Source organism: Pongo pygmaeus, chromosome 11 (genome assembly GCF_028885625.2).
Source record: "Pongo pygmaeus isolate AG05252 chromosome 11, NHGRI_mPonPyg2-v2.0_pri, whole genome shotgun sequence".
NCBI classification, from domain to species: domain Eukaryota; kingdom Metazoa; phylum Chordata; class Mammalia; order Primates; family Hominidae; genus Pongo; species Pongo pygmaeus.
This window is the reverse complement of record NC_072384.2, coordinates 31040087-31066291: the sequence shown is the minus strand read 5'-3', so window position 1 is coordinate 31066291 and position 26205 is coordinate 31040087. Positions and strand designations below refer to the sequence as shown.

Sequence of the window (26205 nt, the reverse complement as noted above, 5' to 3'; positions counted from 1 at the left end):
AAAGAGAGTTTCTGGGGTGCCAGTTGAGTTGGTCTCCCCTGTGTGAGACACCCATGGGGAGCCGGGGGCGGCCTCTGAGGAGAAAAGTCTCCTTATTGCCTTCATGTCTTTATGCCCCGAGAGCATAACCGCTCCGCAGCATGCCACAGGTTGCTCAGGGAAATAACACTCCCTTGAAGCAGTGGAGTAAAATCAAACATTTTGGCTCCTCCTGAAACCCGCTCCCACCCGTTTCAGTCCCGATAAGTTAAAGATCTTAAGTAGTTTAGACACACGCCTTTGCTCGAGGAAATTCAAAGAAACCGCCACTGCTATACATCTTATTGAATGACTCTCGAGTTCTCCTTCACTGATTAATCCTTTTCCTCTTCCCTTCCTACCCCTCCCATTTGCCCTAAGAACAAAGAGCTTGTAAACCAATAAATTGGGCGGAGCCTGAGAGGTCTGGGCCGTGAGCAAGCCTCCGACGCTCCGTCCCCCGGACCCGCCTTTTAAACGCGTATTCTGTCTTTCTAATTCCTTTGTCTCCGCTGGACTCGGGGTACCCGCTGGGTGGTATGGGACTCGTTTCCCCAACAGTTACTACATACTTAAAGAAAAAACTCCCATACTTAAACTCCTGCACCTTTGGATTTCTTGTAAGTACATGGGGACATGTTCACCAAACTCCTCCAGAAAACAGCCAGATGGTCTCTCCTAACCCAACACCCTTCAGCCTTCGATCTCACTTCTGTGCTTCCGTGCATGCCTCTTCTTGCCTTTTCATTTTGACCTAAAGCTCCATCCATAAAAGCTTCCTGTATCATGAGCTTATTTCCAACATCTCAAGTGACTCAAGACCTACGGCATGAGTAAGGCCACAAAAGCGGAGTTATGTTTCACTTTCTTGAGAGTGAAGTGTACATGTAAATTATTAGAAATCAGTCTGCATGGTAGATTTGTCTATTCTTACCATTAATCATATACATTTATATTTGACTTAATAAATTAATATTTATATTAAATTTACATAAAGTTAATTAATATTTATAAGATCTTAGTAGCTATAAGATCTTAAACGAATTATTTTCCCAATTAATTAAATCGTACTGTACAGACTCATTATATTTACTTTATACTTCAGGTAATAATTCAATACTACTTATTTTATTGTTCTTTCTGTTGGCTCATGCGTCCTTTGTATGCTTCCATTATTGTGTTTTTTTTTTAATTTTTTTAGCACTCTTTTATATTCTGGCACTATGAATTGCTGCAGGTTCATCTTATATATTTCCTGACCCAGTCCTAGAGTCATTTCTCCTAGGAGCCCATGTCCTTTTATTGGAGAATGATATTAGAAGCCAAGATTTGGATGTTATGTGTGTTCTGCCACTGGGATTTTGTTGCTTCTAGGCTACCTCGGCTGACAGAAAAAAGAAATATATGTGTGTATACTAAACTGTTTATATACACATATCTATAAATATCACTAATGTAACCATCTGTATTTATATTAAATATAATATGAATTTGTGCTAATGTTTCTCACTCTAATCTGTTACACATACACCATTCTAGCCTTCTCTCCTTGCATACTGCAACCTTCCACTTCAACAGTGAAAAATCTGGCTCTCACCATCTTCCATTTCATTTACCTAGTCATTCAGTTCCAGCATACATGAATAGTAGTTTCAGAAGTGTTAACCTGTACCTCCATGGGAAATCAATTTATCATCGAGAGGACAGTGTTTATGTGCAGCTCCTTTTGCCTTAGTCTTACATACTCCACTCATTTCCAAAGTTACATAGGTCAGCACCTTTTCCTCAGTCGCTTTCAGTGAGATTGTTTCATACACTTGTTATACAGTTTGATTTTTAGGTCACATCCTGCATTCCACCACTGCATTCCTCAACATCCTAAATTATGATTTTTTTTACTTGCATACATTAAAGTTCCCTCATGCCTTAAAATTCTATTGGTTTTGATAAATGCATAATGTCATATATTCACAATTATAGTATTATACAGAATAGTTTCACCCCCCTAAAAAAATTTCTTGTGCTTCACTTATTCAACCCTATCTCCCCAAATCCTTGGCAACAACTGATCTGTTTACCATCTTCATAGTTTTGACTTTTGTAGAATGTCATATAAAAGGAACTATAGAGTATACATCCTTTCCAACTGGCATCTCTTACTTAGCAGTATGCATTTAAGATTCATCCAAGTATTTGTGTGGCTTGATAGCTTATTCTTTTTTTAATGCTGAATGGTATTCCTTTGTATGTATGTACCATAGTTTGTTTATGTATTTACCTATTGAAGGGAATCTTGGTTGCTTCCATTTTGGGGAATTACAGATAAAGCTGTTATAAACATTCATGTGCTCTATGTGTGTGTCCCTAAGTTTTCAAATCAGTTGAGTAAATACCAAGAAGTGCAATTGCTGGATTGTATGGCAAGTCTATGTTTAGCTTTGTAAGAAACTGAAAAAACTGTCTTTCAAATTGGCTGTACCATTTTGCATTCCCACTAGCAGTGAATGAGAGTTCCTATGCATCTGCAGCCTTGCCAGAAATTAGTATTATCGGATTGTTCCATTTTAGATATTCTAGTAAGTATGTGGTAGCATCTCACTGTTGTTTATATTAACATTTCCCTAATGACAATTGATGTTGAGCATATTTTCTCATGAAATCTCATGCTTTTTAAAACTATACATTCTTACTAAGAGTTGAAGAAAGATCTCTGGCCAGCTGGCTCAGCTACATCCAGCATGGGTGGTATCTGGACATTCAAATAAGTCTCTGAAGTCTGGAACAGTTGATAAGGATGTATTTCAGAAGCTGGAAACATGAAGGCATCAGGGCAGGTGGTTGGGGTAGTTGCACCATGCTGAATTAAGAGTCAAGAATCAGGTCTAACAGGTAGGCACCCATTTAGGGCAATGTCCTGACTGTTTTTCTCACATCACATACATTTTCCATATCCTCCTTCTCCATTTCTACATATATATATATATGTATGTGTGTGTGTGTGTATATATATATACTATTGAGGGCATCATCATGATCAAATAATGAATTCATGACTTCCAAAAATTTCCTCATGCCCTTTTATTACACTTCCCTCCTACACTTTCCCTGCCTCTCGGCCTAGGCAAACATTTATTTGCTTTCTGTCACTGTAGATTAGTTTGTATTTTTTGGAGTCTTACACAAATGGAATTAAGCAGTATGTATTTTTTTCTTACTTCCTTTACTCAGCATCATCAATTTCAGAATAAGCCACATTTTTGCATGTATCAATAGTTCATTATTTTTTGTTGCTGAATAGTATTCCATTGTATGGATTACACTATAATTTGTTTATCTCTTCCCTTACTGATGGACATTTGGTCTATTCTAAATAAAGCTTCTATGAAAATCATGTAAATTAATATATGCTTTCATTTCTCTAGGTGTGTGTAAAGACTTAGAAGTAGAAGGCTGAATCATATGATGGATATGTATATAACCTTTAAGAAACTGCCAAACTGTTTTCCAAAGTGATTGTACCATTTTACATCCCACCGAAGTATATGAAACTTTCTTTTTCTCTACATTCTTGCCAAAGCTTAAAATAATTGTTTGCTTTAAATTTTAGTCATTATGACAGTTGTATAGTGGTGTCTCATTGTGACTATAATGTTGAGCATCTTGTCATGTTCATTTGCCATCCGTATATCTTTTTCAGTAAAATGTCTGCCTAAACCTTTTGCCCATTAAAAAAAAAAATGGGTTGTTTCGTTCCTTATAAATGAGTTTTGATATTTCTTTTTTTATGTTCTGGATTGAAACTGTTTATCACAGATATGATTTTTTCTTTTTCTTTTTTTTTTTTAAGATGGAGTTTTGATCTTGTTGACCAGGCTGGAGTGCAATGGCATGATCTCGGCTTACTGCACCCTCCACCTCCCAGGTTCAAGAGATTCTCCTGCCTCAGCCTCCTGAGTAGCTGGGATTACCGGCATACACCACCATGCCTGGCTAATTTTTGTATTTTTAGTAGAGACGAGGTTTCTCCATGTTGGTCAGGCTGGTCTCGAACTCCCGACCCCAGGTTATCCGCCTGCTTCGGCCTCCCAAAGTGCTGAGATTACAGATGTGAGCCAACACACCCAGCCTATATGATTTTTAAGTATTTTCTCTCAGTCTATGGTTTGTTTTTTTGATTATGTTAACAGAATCCTTTGAAAAGAGAAGTTTGAAATTTTGGTGAAGTCAAATTTATAAATTTGTTTTTTTATGGATTGTGCTTTTGTTGATTTATCTAAGAAAACTTTGCCTAACCCAAAGCCACAAATAATTTCTTTTATATTTTATTCTAGAAGTACTGTGATTTTAAGTATTACAGTTAGGTCCACAATTTATTTCAAATTAATTTTTATATATGGTGCAAGGTATCTATCATAGTTAATTTTTTTTGTACGTGGCCATCTAATTGTTCCACCACTGTTTGCTGAGTAGGCTATTCTTTTGCTACTAACTTGTCTTTTCGTGTTTGTCAAAATCAGTTGTCCATATACATGTAGATATAATTCTGGACTATTCTATTCCATGGAGCCATGGAAAAAGCTATAGACAAATCCTTATGCCAATCTCATAATTTTTATTTTTGAAGCTTTGTAATAAATTTTGAAATCAAATATCATTTTCTCTTCAACTTTATTCCTTTCTGTATCTCTCTTTTAGTGTGTACCCACTATATTGCCATCACTTATTGACACAACTCTTTAACCTAGTAAGCCCAGAGCCCTTTGTAGGTGGGAAGCATGACTTACTCATTTTTTAAAACAAATCAAACCATGCCAGCCCCCCACTCAACCTGCCAATGGTATCCTACTGCCAGCCCCCCACTCAACCTGCCAATGGCATCCTACTGCTCTTACACAGGAGCCGTGCTGCAGAGGGACTTATTGGCCAAGGTAAGGACTTTGGATACATTCTCTCTCTCTAGTTTCACTCAGTTTCTTTGTGGCTGCTGCATACACACAAGCATATTCCCATCTCAGTGACTGTGCACGCCTTTCTCCCTCAGCCTGGAAAGCTCTTTTCACTGAGGGGCATGTGACTTGCCCCTTCTTTTCACTGCTCAAACACACCCACACAGCAGAGGCTTTCCTGATTCTCTCTCTGGAGTGTCTTTTCTGTGATATCTATTCCTCCACTCTGATTTTTTATTTTTCAAAAAAATTTTTATTGGATATTTATTAGTTTATTTGCAGTCTATTTCCATCAGTAGATGATGAAATCTTTATAAGTGAAAGTCTTTTGTCTGCTTTTTTTTTTTTTTCTGTATACCCAGCATTTGAAACTGTGTCTGGCACATAGTGGATGCTTAAAAATAAATCTTTGGAACTCATTCCTTAGTACAATGCTTGCTGGATAAGAAAGTGTGATGAAAAGAATTGATCAAGGAAGACTGACTACTTAGGAAGGCTTGTTTGCAGGGCTGGTGCTTGACTAGCATCTGGAAACTTGGATTTGGGGAGAGTCTCCACCATTTCCAGAACTGATAAAAGTGGCTTTTGTGCTTAAACTAAACTGTTTGTGCAAACAATATGGCTTATGCTGAATACTTGCTTTTCTTCTGGGAGTCTTGGAATTTTGGTATATGCTAGTGGAGGGTTGTCTATGTGACCTGCCCTCAACAAAAGCCCCTGAGCAGTAAATCTCTGAATGACGCCTCTGGTAGACATTTCACATGTGTTATCATAAGTTGATGATGGAAGAATTAAGCGTGTCCTGTGTGATTCTGATGCAGGACAGGAGAGTCCCAAAGTTGGGGCTTAGCCTGGGAGGGTTCCTGTCTTTGCCTAGGAAAGAATTCAAGGGCAAGCTGGTGGTGTTAGCAACTTCTATTGAAGTGGCAGTGTACAGCAGCAGCAGAGGTGCCGCTCCTTGCAGAACAGGGCTACCCCAGAGGCAGTGTGCTGAGAGTAGCAGCTCAGAGGCAGTCTGCAGTCACATTTATACCCACTTTTAATTATATGCAAATTAAGGAGTGGGTTATGCAGGAATTTCTAGAAAAAGAGTGGTAACCTCTGGGTCATCAGGTCGTTGCCATGGTAAGGAGTGGTAACTTCTGTGAGTTGCCATGGCAATGGCAAACTGATATGGCACACTGGTGGGCATGTCTTAGGGAGAAGTATTTTCACCTCTTCCCTGTTTTAGCTAGTTCTCAATCTGGTCCAGTGTCCAAGCCCCACTTTTGGAATCTGGTCCTGCCTCCTACTTCAATTCCACAGACAGAAGACTCTTGGAAGTTTATGCCTGGTTTCCTCCAGACTTCATCTTATGCATTTTTCCTTTTGCTGATTTTGCTCTGTGTCCTTTCAGTCTGTTTATTAGTCAGGCTATGATCTCCTCCATTTAATGGCTGTATTGGCTGTATTATTTTAGGGATGTTATTTAACCTCTCCGTACCTATTTCTTCATATAGAATGGGAATAATAGCAGTGTCCACTTTATAGTGTTGTTAAGAGGATGGAGAGTTAGTTCAAAAGACAGCTTTACATGTGACCTATTATTTCAAGAGCACTAGGTGCTAGCACTGTGCTACACATTTAGCAGGTAAGCTGCAAGGTTGGCTTTGCCAAGCTGCTGAGAACTACACTGTGAGTTCTAGGTCTCCACGCATCCCTCATATGGGGGCTACATTTGCACCAGAGCCTGAAGTGGCTGAGTTTCATGTGGGGACTAAAGGCTGGCTAGAACAGAAGGAGCAGATGTCAAGGCTACAACTTTACTCTGTGGGGAACATTCGAGATCAATGGAAGTCTGGGTCTTTTAGGTTTCTAAATTATTCTAGGAATCAATGTAGGGATTCATACCTCCTCCGGTAGTTGCCAATATGAATTTCTCCTTTCCTCCTTACTCTAATGCTGATCTCCATGAATAAGCCCTTATATTTAAATTCAAATGTTTATATATGAAATCTTTGTATAGGCTGATTTAATTTTTGTGTTGCTGGAAGAGTTAGGGGTGCAGGATCCTACATGGTGATGTAACTGAATTCAGCAAGTGGACAGCATATTAACAAGATGGGTTGGGGGCCAAGTAATCTTGGTCTCTCCAAAGTTGTTCTGCATGGTAGTCAGCAATGGGTAGTTCTTTACTGCCTGTTTTTCTGCCCCGATGACTGAAGAATCTTCATACTGATATGGCAGACCCATTGGATTAAAGAATCCTGGACTGCAAAGTTCCTGCATAGAGGCCAGACACTCTGGAAAGCCTCCTAGTCCCAAAACAGACTTGTTTGAGTAAAAAGTGCAATAAAATCTTGATGCGTAATTATGGAATTGTTTGTTACTCAACATAGATTATCCTAGCATGACTAACACACTTGTTTTGCTCTATCTGTCCTGCTCCCTGTCCTCTCACCACCATTTCACCCTCCTATACTAGGCCAACTATCCTACTGTCTTTCAATTGTCAAATTTTAGCAATTTTAACCAAGCTTTTTGTTAACCCCTTCGTCATAACGACTTAAGAAAGAAATTTTGGGCCAGGTGCGGTGGCTCACACCTGTAATCCCAGCACTTTGGGAGGCCAAGGCGAACGGATCACGAGGTCAGGATATTGAGACCATCCTGGCTAACATGGTGAAACCCCGTCTCCACTAAAAATACAAAAAAAAATTAGCCGGGTATGGTGACTGGCGCCTGTAGTCCCAGCTGCTCAGGAGGCTAAAGCAGGAGAATGGCATGAACCCGGGAGGCAGAGTTTGCAGTGAGCCGAGATCACACCATTGTACTCCAGCCTGGGCTACACAGTGAGACTCTGTTTAAAAAAAAAAAAAAGAAAGAAACATTGTTATGAGATAATGTGAGGAGGGCACCTTTTATACCTTTTATTTAATTAGTATTAAAATTATTTTAAATCACCAAGTATATTCTCTGGTCTGATGAATGACTGAGTATTTAATTCACCCTCAAAGCAGTTGTACTCCTTTGAGTCAGGCAAAGTCCCCAAGAACGTCCTTCTGCCACAGGAGACAGCTCCCTCTTTCTGCCATTTGTTCACATTACTGATTTATCTATCATCTGTTCACATTATCTGCCCATCATCCATCCGAAGAGGAGAAAAGTGCCATTACCCAATTTGGTTTCTCTATTGTAGTGTTTTCTTGCTTAGGAGCATTATATTGTTCCTAAGAAACATCATAATGAAATGAAATGAAATGAAAGAAAGCTCTCACTTTTCTGGGAGCTTTCTTTCAAATGCTAACAACGATAGATTAGCTTTAATAGCCTTTTTCGTTAATTGTCTAACCAGAGTAAAAATATGTCTTGGGAGACTGAATTTACTTTCATATGCCTCTATAATGTCAAGGCACTATGGAGTATCTTTAGGACTGAAGCCAATCCCAGAATCCAAATTGCTTTTTCTGAGCTATTTGACTCTGTTCTTATAACTATAATCTCAGTATGTCAATTTTGACATTTTTGTCGGTAGACACTGCACTTTAAAAATATAAGGTAGGGAATTATTAATGATATTAAGGGGAGATACAGAAAAATCACCCAATGTCATTTACATCTATCCCATCAAAGGATGGATAATAATCTGTCATGGAAGGTTTAAGTGCCTTCCTGCTAGGGGTGAAAGCAGAGACAGCAGGAATGGTATTAAACTACATGATCCCTTAAGGCCCTGTTCACTTTTAGGAGCTATAAATGATGCATTTCAGAGCTGGAAGTATCATTTCAGATAATCTCTTTATATATGAGAAAACCAGAGCCTATTTGGGGGTGATGACAACTGTTATGGTGAGATGAGTTCAGAATCCCTGCTTCATTCAAGATTTAGTAGCTTTGATCACCTACCGTGTGCCAGGCTGGGGCTACTGTTGTCAAAAACATAGAGTACCTGACCACATGGGGCTCACACCTAGTTTTTCATTCATGGCTCTCTTTGTGCTGCAACAAATTGGTTCAAATTTGGAGGTTGTTTTTCTTCTAGACCATTCTTCACTCTGAGATGCAAGAGTGCCCTAATGTCTTTTGGACCATGATGTTCTTCCCTTAAAAGAATTTACTACTTTATTTTAAGTATTGCCCCTCCATTGGGTCTTATTCATCGGTGCAGAAGCTCTGGGATAGAGAATACATAAAATTCTTAATCCCTTGTTGAAAACTGATTTATTATGTCATTTTTATAGATGAGAAAAATGAGGCTCTGAGAGCCTAAATTACGTGCTCCTGGCACAGAACTCCTAAGTATGTGAGATGAGATTCTAATGCACATCTGTATTAAAGAATCCTGGACTGCAAAGTGGCTGCATGGAGGTCAGGCACTCTGGAAAGCCTCCTAGTCCCCAAACAGACTTGTTTGAATAAAAGGTACAGTAAAGTCTTGATGTGTAATTATGGAATTGTTTGTTACCCAGCATAGCTTATCCTAGCCTGACTAATACACCTGCTTCCAAAGCTTTTAACCATCTTCTCTCCAAGCTACTTTAATATTCTAACTCTGTGTATTCTTGGAGAATATGTTCTAGAAAATCATAATAAATAGAGATTCTGTGTCTTCTCAGATATTCCTTCTTTTCCAGCACACTTTCATTGGTTCTGATTAACTTTGGGAAATAGATTCAGTGAAACATTTAGGGCATTAAGTCCTCTTAAAGTAGAAAAGGATGATTTCAAGGTGAAGGGGAAGGGAGTATTGGAAGCCTAGGGTTCAAAATCTGTGACTGAGAAGGATGACCAAGAAGGTCAGACTATTTTTTTTGAGAGCTATACTCAGTAAGTGAATTCTGAATGGTACAAATGAGGCTTGTTGCTATGACACCAAATGGTTCCATATTTAGTGCAATGGAATCCCCATTTGTGTTCTTAAAAAATTAAAGCAGTTTTATGGATATTAAATGTTTAAGTGGCTCTAGCAGCTAGAAAGAAAAATCACCTTATGAATAAAACAGACCAATGCCTGATTGCTTGCATGGAAAGCATTTGAAAAATGTGTTTGCAGAGTATGGAGCTTGGCAGCTTTTGTTTTACGGTGTGCAATTATAGGAGGAAATGAGTGAATGAATATATAAATGATTGTAGGCAAACTATGGAATGAAAAAATTGTGGGAGAGAAATTAAAGTTACTTCAACACACTTTTTTCCTGAGCATTTATTATGAGTTCAGCAACATGCAGGGTGTTGGAGCATGCTAAAGCAGACCCTTGGGTGGAGTTTGACTTTACTCTTCCTCCATTCATGTATTAGCTAAAATGACACTAGCATATTTGACCATGTACTAAATAAATTCCAAAATTCCAATGTCTTAATACAGAAGATGTTTTAATAATCAAGTTTACCGAGGAATAATTTATATAAAGTGTGCAGTTCAATGAACATTAACAAAGATTTACAACTAAGTGTCCAGCACTACAACCAAGACACAGAATATTTCTTTCACCCGAAAAAGTTCCCCTATGCCCCTTTGGAGTAGTCCCCTCCTTCCACCCACAGAACTGAGCAACTACTGCTCTGATTTCTGTTCCTATGGTTTTGCCTTCTCCAGAATATTACATTGATGGAATCATTCATTATATAGCTTTTGTGTGTGTGCCTGTCTTCTTTTACATAGCATAATGCTTTTTGAGATTCATTCATGTTCTTATATATCTATATCTATATCTATATATATCTTTAACACATTTTTTATTGTTGAATGGTATTCCGTTATATGCATTTGCTGCAATATGTTTATTCATTTACCAGTTAAAGAACATTTGGGTTGTTTCTAGTTTTTACCTATTGTGAATAAAACTTCTTAAACAATCTTGTACAGATCTTTGTGTGAATCACAGAGTAAATTTTTCTCACTTATGCAAATGTTCAATATGGGTTTTCTCAATGGACAAAAACAGCTTTTTGTTTTTTTCCCACACAGTAACTTGGAAATCTAGGCTTCTTTTGTCTTGTGGCTCCCTAACCACCCAGGGCCTTGGACTTGTTTGTTTCTAGGCATTGGAAAGGAAAAGGACCTACTTCAAGTACTCCATCTCAGAAAGGAACCAAATCACTTCTTATGTTCTACTGGTAAGTACTAGACCTGTGGCCACCCCAGGATGCAAGGGGGCTAGGAAATTTATTCCATAAACAACCCTATGCTATGGACAGGGGTGCATTGATTTTGGGTGGACCAATATTTTCTGATAACACAATTTATTTGCTCACCAAATATTAATTGAGAATCTACCAAATATCAAGTACTGGGGGATAAAGCAAGGACCAAACAAACAAACCAAAACAAACCCAGGCCTTAACATCTTGTGTTTATAGTCAGGATAGATTTTAGGGAAGTATAATGTGTATCTTCATCCAGAAAAAAGTCACTAGGAATAAAAGTGCCATAGCAGAAATAATGGAAAATGGAAAAGATATGAAAATTATAAAATAATAGATGAAGGGAAAATCACTGAGAATGGGAGAGGGAAATCTCCCTGGAGGAGATAAGATTTCATTTGGGCTCTTAAAGAGCAAGAAATGTGGGTAGGTAGATGGCGGTGGAGTGGGAATTTCAAAAGAAATAAATAATCCAAAAAAGGGAGTGGAAGAAGCCATATGCCTTGGGTATGCCTTTCTTGGGGGTGGCAAAAGAAATTTATCTGACTTCCCGCTTTGTTAAGCTGCCACATGCTGACCTTCCAGCCATAGTGCATTTAAGTTGCTTTCTAAGGAGGTTCTATTCAATTTGACTGCTTAATGGCTGCTGCTGTTTTATTGATGGTGATTGAATGTTTCAAAACGTGGAATTGCATACCCCATGGTGGTAAACTTCTTCATAAGATGAATAAGGAGTGCCATCACCTTGAAGGAGTTTTCTAAATATTAATAGAATTAAATAAATTAAGACAACAACAAGAAAGCTACTCCTTTTAAAGAACGGTTTGGAGCTAGATCATGCCAATTACAAATTAAATCCTTGACTGTTTAAATCTACAGCTCTATTAGTACTCTAATATGCCATATTATTAGTTCACAGATGCCGGCCCCATGGCACAAGCAGGTAACAAAAAAAGAGGACTGTGAGTTCTGCCACAACTGGCTCGATTGCTGCCACAGCCTCTGAAGAATGCCTTGACCTCCACTTACCTCTCAAATCTCAGATGAACTGATTTCACTTACACAGCCTCAATTTCATTCATATTCCTAGATCCAAGAGAGTCTAGGAAATGTAGATTTTAGTCTTTTAGTGTTTCTGACTTAGAACATGGAAGGGCTAAGTGGCTATCATTGCTAAACCCCAATTGGCAACAATTAGTCCAATTAAATTTCTTTTTTGGCTCCCTCACTTTTTTTTTTGGTCTTTCTGGCAGTTGAAGAGAGAGAGTTTCTTTGTTTGTTTGTTTGTCTGAGACAGAGTCTCACTCTGTCATCCAGGCTGGAGTGCAGTGGTGCGATCTCGGCTCACTGCAACGTCCGCCTCCCGGGTTCAAGCAATTCTCTGCCTCAGCCTCCCAAGTAGCTGGGATTACAGGTGTCCACCACCATGCCTGGCTAATTTTTGTATTTTTAGTAGAGATGGGGTTTCACCATCTTGGCCAGGCTTGTCTTGAACTCCTGACCTTGTGATCCACCCACCTCGGCCTCCCAAAGTGCTGGGATTACAGACATGAGCCACCATGCCCAGCCGAGAAAGAGTTTCATATAAACATACCATAGAAAAAGATACATTGAGACATTATTATTCTTTTAAATAGGAGAGTTCTTGTATTTTTATTTGATTACATTCTTATAAAAACCAGTATTAAAAGAAAACCAATTTTAAAAGAACACCAATTAAAACCAATTACAATTCGGATTGTCCATGGAAATTGATATCACATAGTACTAGGACTTCTGCATCATGGACACACTAGACTTTTTATGCAGTGGCTGTGTTCTTCATACATCTTTGCTGCATCTCCCCCTACACAATTTTATTTTACTTTTTAAAAAAGATGACTAAACATTTTATTTTATTTATTTATTTTTTTAAATCTTTAAAATTGTTTTATTTTCATATATTTCGGTGGTACAAGAGCAGGTTTCTTACATGGATATTGAGAGGTGAACCCAGCTGGGCTTCTGTGTTGGGTGGGGATTGGAGAATTTTTCTCTCTAGCTAAAGGATTGTAAATGCACCAATCAGCACTCTGTGTCTAGCTAAAGGTTTGTAAATGCACCAATCAGCTCTCTGTGTCTAACTAATTGGGTAGGGGACTTGGAGAACTTTTCTCTCTAGCTAAAGGATTGTAAAGGCACCAATCAGCACTCTGTGTCTAGCTAAAGGTTCATAAACGCACCAATCAGCACTCTGTAAAATGGACCAATCAGCAGGGTGTGGATGGGGCCAAATAAGGGAATAAAAGCAGGCCACCCGAGCCAGCAGTGGCAACTCACTAGGGTCCCCTCGCACCTTGTGGGAGCTTTGTTCTTTCATTCTTTGCAACAAATCTTGCTGTTGCCCACTCTTTGGGTCCACGCTAACTTTAAGAGCTGTAACAATGAGCTGTAACACTCACCGCAAAGGTCTGCAGCTTCACTCCTGAAGCCCCTGAGACCAAGGAATGAATAACTCTGGACACGCCGCCTTTATGAGCTGTAGCAATGAGCTGTAACACTCACCACAAGGGTCTGTGGCTTCATTCTTAAAGTCAGCAAGACCAAGAACCTACGGGAAGGAACCAATTCCGGACACAGTATGTTGCATGGTGATGAAATCTGGGCTTTTAGGGAACCCATCACCCGAATAGTGACATTGTGCCCAAGAGACAATTTTTCAACCCTCACTCCCCTCCCACCCTTCCAACTTTTGTAGTCTCCAATGTCTACCACTCTATTCTATATGTCTATGTGTACTCACTGCCCCAAACAATTTTAAGTCAACAGTTAATGAAGTGTAGGTATTTTATGAAAGATTCAGTTATACGATGGGGAAAAGGCTTCCTATCATATCCTACCTAATAAAATTGCTTGTTCCCATCAAAGTTCCTCTTCCCAGCCTACTTCATTCCTTCCCAGGAGCTCAAGGAAATTATCTTTATTGTGTCAATAAATTCAGCTGCCACTCTCAGCTTGCTTATGTATCACTCAGCAAAACAAAAACTAGGTAGTGAGCAGAGCCATCTCTGTCATTGACTCCTCAAGAATGGCCTCTTGCCAGGAGGTGGGCAGATAATGGAGTGAGCTGTCTTTTTAACTTGCACTGTAAGTGGCTTTTCAAAGTATTCACCAACAAAAGACTATATTCTTATAGTAAAATTCTATCCTAAGAAAATACATTTTACATTAGGGAAATGCTTCAGGATGTTGGTCTTTGCAAAGATATTTTGGGTAAAACCTCAAAAGCACAGGCAACAAACACAAAAATAGACAAATGGGATTACATCAAGATGAAAAGCTTCTGCACAGCAAAGGAAGCAGCAGCGTGAAGAGATAACCTACAGAGTGATAAAAACTATTTGCAAACTATCCCTGTGAAAAGGAATTAATAATCAGAGTATAAAGGAACTCAAAGAACCCAATAGCAAGATAAAAATATGATAAAAAAATGGGCAAAAGATCTGAATAGACATTTCTCAAAAGAAGATGTAAAATTGGTCAATGGAATATGAAAAAATTCTCAATATTACTAATCCACCAGGAAAATGCAAAACAAATATAATGAGATAGTATTTCATCCCAGTTAAAATTGTTTTTATCCAAAAAATTAAAAAATTACAAATGCCATCCAGGATGCAGAGAAGGAGAACCCTTGTATGATGTTGGCAGGAATGTAAATTAGTACAGCCATTATGGAAAACAGGGTAGAGGTTTTTCAAAAAACTGAAAATAGAACTAGAATATGATTTAGCAATCCCACTGCTGGGTATATATCCCTAAAAAAGTAAATCCATTATTATGGAGATATCCACACTCTCATGTTTATTATAGCACTATTCACAATAGCCGAAATACAGAATCAATCTAAGTGCCCATTAGTGGATGAATGCATAAAGAAAACGTGGTATACATACACAAGAAAATAGTATTCAGCCATAAAAAATAATGAAACCCTGTCATTTACAACCACATGGGTGGAACTGGAGGTCATTATGTTATGTTAAATAAGCCAGGCATAAAAAACCAAATATTGCATGTTCTCACTCACAAGTAGGGGCTAAAAACGTGGATCTCATGGAGATAGAGAGTAGATTGCTGGTTACTAGAGGCTAGGAAGGGTGGGAAGGTGGGTGGGGTGAATAGAGGTTGACTACGGGGTACAAACATACAGTTAAAAGGAATAAAATCTGGTCTTAGTATAGTAGAGTGACTATAGTTAGCAATAATTTATGGTGTATTTCAAAATAGCTAGAAGAAAAGGATGAGAATGTTCCCAACATAAAGAGAAGATAAATATTTGAGGTGATGGATATTCCAATTACCATTAGATCATTATACATTGTATGCATGTATACATACCACATGTATCCCCAAAATATTACTGATACAAATTTACTGATACAAATATTATGTATCAGTAAAAAGCTGTATGAATATCCATGCACCTACTCTTTGTTCAGCAATTAATAAATGTCTGTTAACATAATAAAAGTTTTCTTTTAAAAAATACAGTTATTATAAGGATTTATTTTCTAGAACAAGAGCCCAACAGTCAACATTTTAGAGAACTCTTACAAATTATAATTAATATTATGCAAGAAACAGAAATGGGATAGGATAAAGCTTTAAAAAGTATGCATTAACTAAACAGGAAAATCTAAAAGTAATTAAAATATGATTTAACTTAGATACTATGACATATTTATATTTGATGCTTTTCAGGTTTAAAGCACCTCATGTCCCTAATTTTATTTGAACTCTACAATGATGTCACAAATGCACAGGTCCAATATTTTTCTAAAGCTCTGTGCTTTGAAATGGTGACTTCTAGGCTATAAAAATTGTGGCCAACTTATTTCCCTTGTTGTTACTATGGAGTATTACTAGGCACCTCCTCTATATATTTCTTCTTTATCTATCATAGCTGATAGTTTCAACCCGCTCCAATTCCATTAAAATAATAAAAACATACAACTTTGAGCACTGGGTTTGTGCTATTTGCTTTATAGGCATTACTTCAAATTCTCATACTGTTCCAAGATAGTATATGTACAGTTGTATAGAACATCAGTCCCCAACATTTTGGGCACCAGGGACCAGTTTCATGGAAGACAATTTTTCCACTGACAGGGGGGCAGGGGGAGATGGTTTCAGGATGAAACTGTTTCACCTCAGATCTTCAGGCATTAGATTCTCATAAGGAGCCTGCAACCTAGATCCCTTGCATGCACAGTTCACAATAGGATTCGTGCTCCTATGAGATTCTAATGCTGCTGCTGATCTGACAGGAGGAGGAGCTCGGCGGTAATGTGAGTGATGGTGAGTGGCTGTAAATACAGATGAAGTTTTGCTCTGTTGCTCTCTGCTCACATCCTGCTATGCAGCCAGGTTCCTAACAGGCCACGGACTTGGACCAGTCTGCAGCCTGGGGGTTGGGGACTCCTAGTATAGAAGAGTATTTAACTTTAATATTGAAGATTATTAACCCAAACTAGAACATTGGTAAATGCTGGGAATACCATTCAAACTCAGGGTTTGGGCACCTTTCTTTCTCTATCTTGTTTCCTATGAGTAGAATCCAGAACCAGAATGGTTTACTTCAGTTTTAAAAATATTAATAGTTATTGAATGATAATGACTACTTAATTTGTGAGTCCCAGGTCAAAATGAAAATGCAAGGCTCTTTGTTAAATTGTGAAGAATTCCAAGATAATGACAGCAGAGCAACACACCAAGTGCAGGGTCCTTCCAGTCCCTGAGTGGCTGCACAGCTCACTGCCCAAGAAGCTCACCCTGGGATTTGGCTTATGCAACAGCTGCTGTACCAGGCACTGTGGATACACATCAAAATAAGGTATCTTCCTCCTGCTTGGGGAGCTTCCAGTGGCGGAGGCTGTGGAGAAATCTCTCTTTTGGAATTGTCTGTAGAGTCAGAATCAAATTCTTTTGAATATCTTCAGAGTGGCAAATCTTTTCTCTCTGAAGGATAGGATTTCTTGAAATAGCCAAACTCACTCTGTTACAAACCTTGTCAATAACCTGAGAGGACAGCCTGGGTAATTAGTAATGGAGCCTTTGGTTCAAACCAAAGTGTGACCATGAAGAAGGAAACGTGATTATCTTGTGAGGCTTTTGACGTAATGCTGGATATAGGTACAATAAAAAGGCTCCAAAAATATTGGCGACCATGAAGCATTCTCAGATGGGCTGACTACATTGAAAGCAGTGCTGATTTGGTCTCTGCTACTCGGCAATAGATATTAAAAAGTATAGTCAGCTTCAATACCTTAAAGTCATGTTTTCTATGCTTAGTAGATTGCTACCTTCGTATTTTCCTCAAAAATAAAAAATTATCCTTAGCACTACAAACTTTGATAACCAAGCTGCACTAGAGATTTGTAATAGTAGAAATAAACTTGAATTCAGGAAAAAAGGTGAATGCATGAATCTTGTGAAATGATGAAATGATAGAATCGGATAGCATCCTTCCAAGTCATCTGGGCAAGGCTTTCGAGACCATCTCCCCCTATCAAGGTCATGAGGCTCAAATGAGAACGTGTGTTTTAATGTACCTTGTAAAGTGGAGAATGAGAGAAATATAAGAAATTACATAGCCTCTTCATTTTACGGAGAAGGAAACTCATCTCTCTGGGCTTGGTCATCTGTCTTCTGACTCTCTTTGTTTCTCAAGGTCAAGCTTTTATTGGTTGGGTCTCGCTCAACAACCGTGGCTGGGACTCTTAGTTATAATGCAGCTGCTATCTTCTCACCACTACAGTAGCAGGGCCCTGTGTAATTTCCGGGTGATGAATTAGACCTGCCTAATCCCTTGGCTTCCCCACTTTCTTCCCTTGAGATGGAGGCTAGATGACTTACATGTATAGATTGGGTTGGCTATGAACAAGGTATGTGCTGGCAAAATGAAATGAAGAATGGACTCAATTACTCGAAGGTTTATTTTCCCAACCAGGCAAGGCAGAACAGTTTCTCTAAATAGGTAGGCTTGGGTAGCTGTCAACTGTAATCACTCTGTGACACAGGGTCTATCTATAAATGGCTAGAACCTGGAATCTCATGTCATCCAGGGAATGCCAAAACAGAAACCATCACTCCAATTATGAGGCGTTTTCTCTCTCTCTCTCTCAACACTTTGGCTAAATCAGGCTGTGGACTGAATGATCAAGACTGTTCCTTTGTTCCTTTGTTTACTGTATGTTCAATGGTGTGTGTGCACCTGTTTGCGTGTGCATGAGTGTGTGTGGGTTTGATTTTCATAGTCTAGGGGAATGTGCAATTGCTTAATCAGTTGAAAGAAAACTACCTCTTCAACATCTTGTTATTTGTTTCATTATTAACTTTGGGTTTATTTATTATTATTAAGTGTTCAGAATTGGAATTTCTGAGGTGAAAATGCAATGTCCATGGACTCAACCTTAAAAGTACCACATGTGCTAGAATGCACATATATATGGTTAAAAAATCTGGTCTGCAACAAGTCTTATCATCAGTTTACAAGCTTCTCCCCAAAAACACTTCTATTTGTAAAATTTCTCTTCTATAGCTTGAACCAATGCTTTAGATATATATTTTAAAAACAGGATTTAGCTCAGTACCCTTGGTTTTAAAATTTCTCATCTTTGTTATGAAGGATTCAAATAACACCAACTTGGAAATGTTAGCTTTGAGGATTTTATTTTTAATAGAAAATAGCCAGCTGAATGATGTCCTCTTTTTTCTAAATAACCTGATTTCTCAGGCTATCTTGAGAGTTTTATTTCTCTTTGATTTCCCTTACCACTTCCTGTCTTATCTCTCCGGATAATCAAATCCCCGTAAATGTAAAACCCTTCTCCTTTGAAGCTGCTGCCGTTTAGAACATGACAGCCTTCTTATCTCTCTTCCCTGAGCTGCTTCTTCAGCTCATGCCAAGTCTCAATTGAAATGTATCTTTTCTTCTTCTCTGTTATGATCCAACATTCAAGTTACATTGTATAATATTTGGGGATATGAAATGTGTGTATATTTCATTTGAACTTGCACATTTTGCTACACTGAGTTAATAGCATCACTGATAAGGATTTTACATCAATCATTCAGAAATATTTACTTAGTTGCTGATATGTATAAGGCTGGGAGCCAGGTCACATGCCAGGATACATGTAATGCATGGTCTTCGGCTGCTTTCAGGAAACGTCTGCATTCTAGCACAAGTAACCCTATGGCTTTGAGACGCTGCCCCACAGAAAGGAAACTACAGTGGATCCTTGAACAATATGGAGATTAGAGGTGTCAATCCCTACACCGTCAAAAATTTGTATAGAACTTTGACTCCCCCAAAACTTATCTATTAATAGCCTACTCTTGACTTGAAGCCGACTGATAACATAAACAGTTGATTAACATATTTCATGTTATATGAATTATTCTGTTTTCTTGTAATAAAGTAAGCTAGAGAAAAGAAAATGTTATTAAAATCACAAAGAAGAGAAAACATATTTACTATTTAGTAAGTGGAAATGGATCTTATAAAAGTCTCTATCCTTGTCTTCACATTGAGTAGGCTGAGGAGGAGGAAGAGAAGGGGTTGGTGTTGCTGTCTCAGGGGTGGCAAATGAGGGAGAGAGTTCACATACAAGTGGACCTGCCTATTTAAAACCCGTGTTGTTCAAAGGTCAACTGTATTTGCTACGTTGCATGACTTGTTGTGCAGACATTGACCTGAACTTTGCTTCTGTTATAGCATCTTCACCCACTGTGACATTTGCTGGTAGTTGGTTCCTCTCCTTGTACTGCCCACTTCCATTTATCTTTGGATGTTCAGCAGAGTGCATTGTCCATGCAATAACTTTGTGAATGACTGATGGAGGAAATGCATGTCTAAGTATTCTTCAAGGGCCACTTTCCCCCAGTTCTGATCTAATACTGTTTGTGTAGAGTCCTGTTAAATTCTAGTGCAGTATAATCTCTGTCAGATATTAAATTCATGATTTTGTCTCCATTCCAGAAAGAGGTGCCAAGGGTTTTTCTGGTCTGCCTTTAGGTAGAATTACTTTATCACACCTATCCTTCCCTCTTTCCCACCCCAAGGTAAACAAGCTTATGTTTCACAGTTTATTCTCCCTTGGAGAAATCAAGCTCTACTGTTCACAGACCAGGATGGCCTGAACTGTTTTGGATGTCATGACCCACGGGGAGCAGTGTGTGGATCTTGAGAAGGATGGAGGAGAGAAAGGTGATTGGAGCTGCATCCTCACTGGGGCAAGACTGCTGAGGCCATCTGGTTTTGAGCCTGGTTTGTAACCCAGGGCATCTGGAGGGGGACAGTGCTGCTGTGGAAGCACAGCCCAATGCCCACCCTCCAGGTGATATGGGGCCTCACGCCATACTGTCTTCTAGGAACGGCTCCCTTGGCCTGTAGTTTGAGCCTCAGTTGTGTCTGTGTTTTGAAGAAGGTGCCTGCTAATCTGGCCACTTCCTGCATGCTGAGCTGTGGTGCTGACACCTGTGAATCTCTCCTGTTTACTAAGTTATAGCGTCTGCTTTATCAGTACGCTTTTCATTTATTTGAAGCTACTTCTCACCAACTTCATGTTCCATATGAGACCTTGGGGCAGGGATTTAAACCTCCTATTCTATGGGGTGAGTGAGGCATAAAGGTAAATTTTGAGTTGGAGAAACGTGGTAGATAGTAATTCCTATTAAAATAGGACCATCTCAACTCAACAGAACAAAAAGACAGACTTATTTCCTGCAGCAAAATAAACCCACATGTGAAGATATAATCTGCTCAGGCCCCCAGATGCTCCTAACAAAGGGAGCATTAGCCTTTAGTGTCCAGATTGCCAGTGTCGATTCTGTAAATCTTTGCTCCTCTGTATTTACTCTTCAGCACCTCCATATTTTCCTTATTTCTTATTCCTTTTATTGTCACATTTGCTCACAAGAAATGGTGTAATGCTTGTTCCTGTCTGTTGATGGAGGAAACTTCAAACTGAAGCATCTCTTCTAGGGGTGCCTGTCTTAATAAGCACAGGATTGGTAAACCAAGAAACTAGAACTCAACAAATGAATTAAAGTGTTGGCCAGAAAGGCCTAAGACATTAGAGTCAATAGACATTCTTGGTTCTTCTGAAATCTGAAGTGTGAGGACTTATCCACCCCACCATAATGGTTTGGAACATCACTGGTGAGAGCCATCTTGTTTAAAGCTTTTATTGATATCAAAGTATATTTCACAGGAGTTTATGGTAAGTATCACCCATGATGCCAACCTCCAAACTGAAGAATAGGACTTGAAGTGAATCTTTCTGGAAATGGCAGTTATAAATCTCCCCCCTCCTCTTTGTCAGCATGTCCAATGGTGGGAACTGAAGCCTGAGAGGTTCCCAACATTGCAACCTGATGTTTATGTTTGAACCCATCTTGACGTCATGAAAATCCACACTTCTTTTGGGTAGGAGGGACTGAGCAGCCTTGCTGCTGGCTTATACTTGAGTCCTCTCATATTAGGGACATTCAGTGGTACAAGGATAGGAAAGCAGGGAAAATTGGGAGGAGAGATCCCTAACCTAATGCGTTCATCAACCCCTTTTGCTCACTGGGACCAGCCACCATAAAAAGTCTGTTCCTTTCTGCTTTGTGGAATGTCTCCAGGATGGTCAAGGGGAACCTGTTTATTCCATCCATTTTGTCTGTGTTTACAGACTTGGCTGAGGATTTAGTTCTTGCTGTTCATAGCCATCCCAATTGGACCTGAAGCTTCCAAGAGTGCCTTTATGAATGAAGAATTCAATTACCCACATACCCCAGCCCTAGCAACCAGACCCTCAGCCTGGATAGAAACCTGGATCACCACTTAATGCAAACAGAGAGGTCAGGAAGCAGAGTAGGGTAGTTGTATTAGTTTTTTTTTTTTCTTCATAACATACAAATTTAGCAGCTTAAAATAAAACAAACCTAATATCTCATAGTCTCCATATGTAATATTCTGGGCTTGGGTTAACTTGATCCTTTGCTCAGGGTCTCAATTGACTTAAATCAAGGTGTTTTCTGGGGCTGCAATATTATTTTAGTCTCTCATCTGAGGGCCCTCTTCCAGGCTCACTAGTAGTCGGAAGAATTCAATTCCTTGTGGCTGTAGGAGTCAAGGCTGCTTGCTCCTTCAAGACCAGTAGATAAATCTCTCTGACTTCCAGGAAGAACTCAGCCTTTCTTTCAAAGGGCTCACTTGATTGGGTTAGGTCCACCTATGATAATCTCCCTTGTGGTTAACTCTGCAAAATTTCTTTTGTCTTATAATGTAATATAATCACAGAGTGACGTTCCATCTTATTAACAAATCCTGCTTATACTCATGGAAAGGGCTTATAGAAGATGTGCACATCAGGGAATGATGGCAATCTTAGGGGCCATCTTAGAATTCTGCCTACCAAAATAACGAAAAGAGCATGATCCTGGGAGACAGACTTTGCTGGGTTCCATTCCTGTTCTTGGCCTTTACTGTCTTGTCAGGTAATATTGGGATCTGATACTTCATCTGTCAAATGAGGCTAGTAATGGCTACTGTGCAGTCTTATTACACAGATTTAAGGTAATGTGTATAAAGATCTAGCATGCTGCCAGCCACACGGCGAGCCCTCCATAGCAGTGATATTATGATAAGAGGAGAAGATGCCGGACTTGGCTAAGGAGGGAGAGGTGGGGTATGTGCAGCTGCAGTAATGCTGATATGTTATGGGCCTAATTATTGCTGAAAAACTTTTGAAGGATTTTGAAATATTGAGGAACATCTGCAAGTCCATGTAAAGAGTAGGGATATGCCAAGTGATAACTGGGTAGTTTCACATTTATTTTTATGTTTCCAATTAGTTCAGCCTCAACTACAAAATTCAAACAAAGAAGATGTAAAAATCTGGCCCAGACCATGCATATGATTATAGGGGTAGGTAGAATGAAAGTGATTTCTTTACTTTTATAAATAAGTTTAATTTTTCTATTTATAAAAGTAATATATGCAAATTATAGAATTTAGGGACTACATGTAAATATAAAGAAGACAACCACTATTAACATTTGGTTTATTTCTTTCCAGTCTTTTCTTCTTGCACAGCTCATGTCATATTATTGGTACCTTTCTATACCTATAATTATAGATCATTCTTATTTATCTTAACATTAGATCATAGACAGATTTCTCTGTTTTTGGACAATTTTTAAATTAAAACCATCATTTTAAATGTCTGCACCCTTCAGAGGTTGCAGTTTTATGTTAGCCTGTGTGATATTTGATTAATGTCTTTCTTCCTCAACTGGAATATAAATTCCATAAGGAAAAGAACCAGGTCTGTTTTGCATCATTGTTGTATCCCCAGCAGCTAATAGTACCTGGCACATGATAGGTAAACAATAAATATTTGTTGAAAGGCTGAAAGAATAAATAAATGACTACATCTTGTTGATGTGCTATAATTTACTTTGTGCTCTATTGTTGTTAAACATTTTTTCATTATTATAAATGAAACTGCAGTGGGCATTACACATAAATCATTTTCCATGTGTAAATTGGTTGCTTCTCTCCTCGGTTTAGAGTGCAAATTGCATGCTCCAGTTCCCAAAATGCAATTTATGAGTATCCACACATGAATACCAGCAGAAAATACAGAGGACTAATCTATTCTTATACAAGTTACCAACCTCTCTTCCTACAGGTGTTAAAAAATAGGTAAGTGTGTGTACTTTTTTCAGCGACAGGAGCACAGTCTCACTGGATTCCTTTGGGTTATGGATTATAACAGAGAACATACTGGCTGTTGATTAATAATTGAATTTGACAAGTAAGGCCTGAAATGGGTAAAGGTCAAAATTATCCCCTGCTTTCCTTCTGACCTCTGTCCTTGGGTGGCATTTGATTTGGCAAAAAAGATGCTTTTATAACGAGACTATAGTAGGCAAAATTCTGAAAATGGACCCCAAGATTTTATACTTTAATCTCCAAAACCCATGCAGATAATGAGCTAGTACTCCCATGATTACATTAGGTTAGATATCACAGTTGACTTTAAGATAGGATGATTATCTGGGTGGGCCAGATCTAACCAAGTGAACTCCTTTGAAAGCAAGGGTTTTGAGATTTGAAGCACAAGGGGGATTTGATGTGCTGCTGCAGGCTTGGAAATGTGAAGATGGAGGGACTGTGTGAGAAGGAACGCAGCGGCATGCAGGGGCTGAGAGAGGCCTCTGGCTGACAACCAGTGAGGAAATGGAGACCTCAGTCTTAGAACTGTGAGGAACTGAATTCTGCCAACACGCTGAATGAGCTTGGAAGCAGTTTCTCTCCACAACGTCTAGATGATGGTCCAGCCTGGCCAGCAACTTGGTTTAAACCTCATGATAGCCTGAGCAAGAGAACATAGTCATGCTGATGTCTGACCTATAGAACTGTAAGCTAGTAAATGGATGTTGTTTTAAGCTGCTCAGTTTGTGGCGATTTGCTCCACAGCAATAGAAAACTATCACGAGTACCTACCCTAATGTTAAATCCAGTGAAGCAGGCTCTCAGTTGTGTAAACTCTTATAGCTACTAGTTCTATATCAAAATTGTCCAGGAATCTGGCTTCTTGGTCTTAATTCTTAGAGCTTTGCAATATAACTTACCATCTTATAGGAAAAAATTCCTGATTGCTATTTTCTTGAGGTATCTCCAATTACTAACTACGAAGACTTTTAGCTACTAAGATCTCCTGCAATGCCTAGAGAGGACACATTCAAAATCTGAAGAAAGTATTTGAAACCAGGCCTTGGAATTATTTCTTTAAAAATGGAATATTGAAGTGGTTATGCAACCCACCGGCAGATAACAATTATAAAAACTGTATAAAATGAAACAGGAAATGCTGGAAATCACCCAAAAGCAGAGAGAAGCTAAGGGAGAATTTGAACCCCAAAAAAGAAAAACAAACAAAACCAAAGCTGTACAACCTGAAGAACAGGAAGAGACAAGAATTTGAGTTCAGGGCTTCCTTGGCTGATGGCATTGCTCATGGCTACGGCTCTTTCCTCTACTCTCTTAGAAGTTAATATGCTTAAAGACTAAAGGAATGAAGCTGAAAATTGTAAGGAGGAATCATGAAGGATAGGAACCACAAAAAAAGTAGAAATTAGAGCATTAACTGCCCAGATCTGTGGCTGACAACTAACTAAACATGCCCTGAGGGAGCCTTTCAGGAAGCATGGCAGAAAAGCAGTCAGAGACCAGAGATAAATCTGCTCTTGAAAGATAAAGCTGTGGAGAGCCAGATCTGTGAATTTCATGCTTTTCTTAATTTAATACGTCTCCCAGCTGCTCACAGCTTGGGAGGCAGAAATACTAAAGGGTCAGAGAACAGAGCCCAAGGCTAGAAATTTGGGCAATTCTTAGAAGCAAGGAAACTACAGAGGGATGAACTCTATTTCTACCCAAATCCTTGGCTGACAGCCAAATTTGATAGGCACAGGAGAGACCTAGGAGGTTCAGAAGGAAAAATCAGCAATGAGAGGACACAAGAACAAGAAATAAGAGCTGTATACCACAGGAAAGAAAATATTGGTGGTTATATTCCAGGCAACTTATGCTGCCTAATAGAACAGAAATCTAACAATTTTTATTAACACATGGCAGAATCCAAGTTGCTATCCTGTATTATCTGTGATGTTTACTTTTCAACCAAAACTACTAGATGTGTCCTATTGCTGTATAACAAATTATTTCAAAACTTAGCAGTTTAAACAGCAACAAAAACCTATTTTTAAAAATCACATTTATTTTCTGAGAGTCAGTATCCTAAAGAGGCTTAGCTGTGTAGTTCTAGCTCAGAGTCTCATAACATTGCCATCAAAATGTTTACTGGGGCTGCAGTCATCTGAAGGCATGACTGGTGCTGCAAAAATCACTTCCAAACTCAGTTATATGGTTGTTGGCATGCATTCTCCAGTTTCATTTAATCTCCAGTTGTCTCCAATGGTGGTAGGCTTGGACAATAAAGGACAAGTTCTGTACAAAGCCCAGACATGGAATATGCAAGATCAGAGCCTAAGTTAGTTGTGAACATCAAGGTGCCTC

General features: G+C 38.9%; 1 long non-coding RNA gene across 1 annotated transcript; it reads left to right on the top strand.

Moving 5' to 3' along the window:
- Positions 1-515: 515 nt before the first annotated feature.
- Positions 516-12653, top strand: LOC134737754 (uncharacterized). Its single transcript, XR_010122968.1, has 4 exons — positions 516-638; positions 9185-9365; positions 10986-11060; positions 12000-12653. It is a non-coding gene; the product is annotated as an uncharacterized LOC134737754 (long non-coding RNA).
- The last annotated feature ends 13552 nt before the right edge of the window (positions 12654-26205 follow it).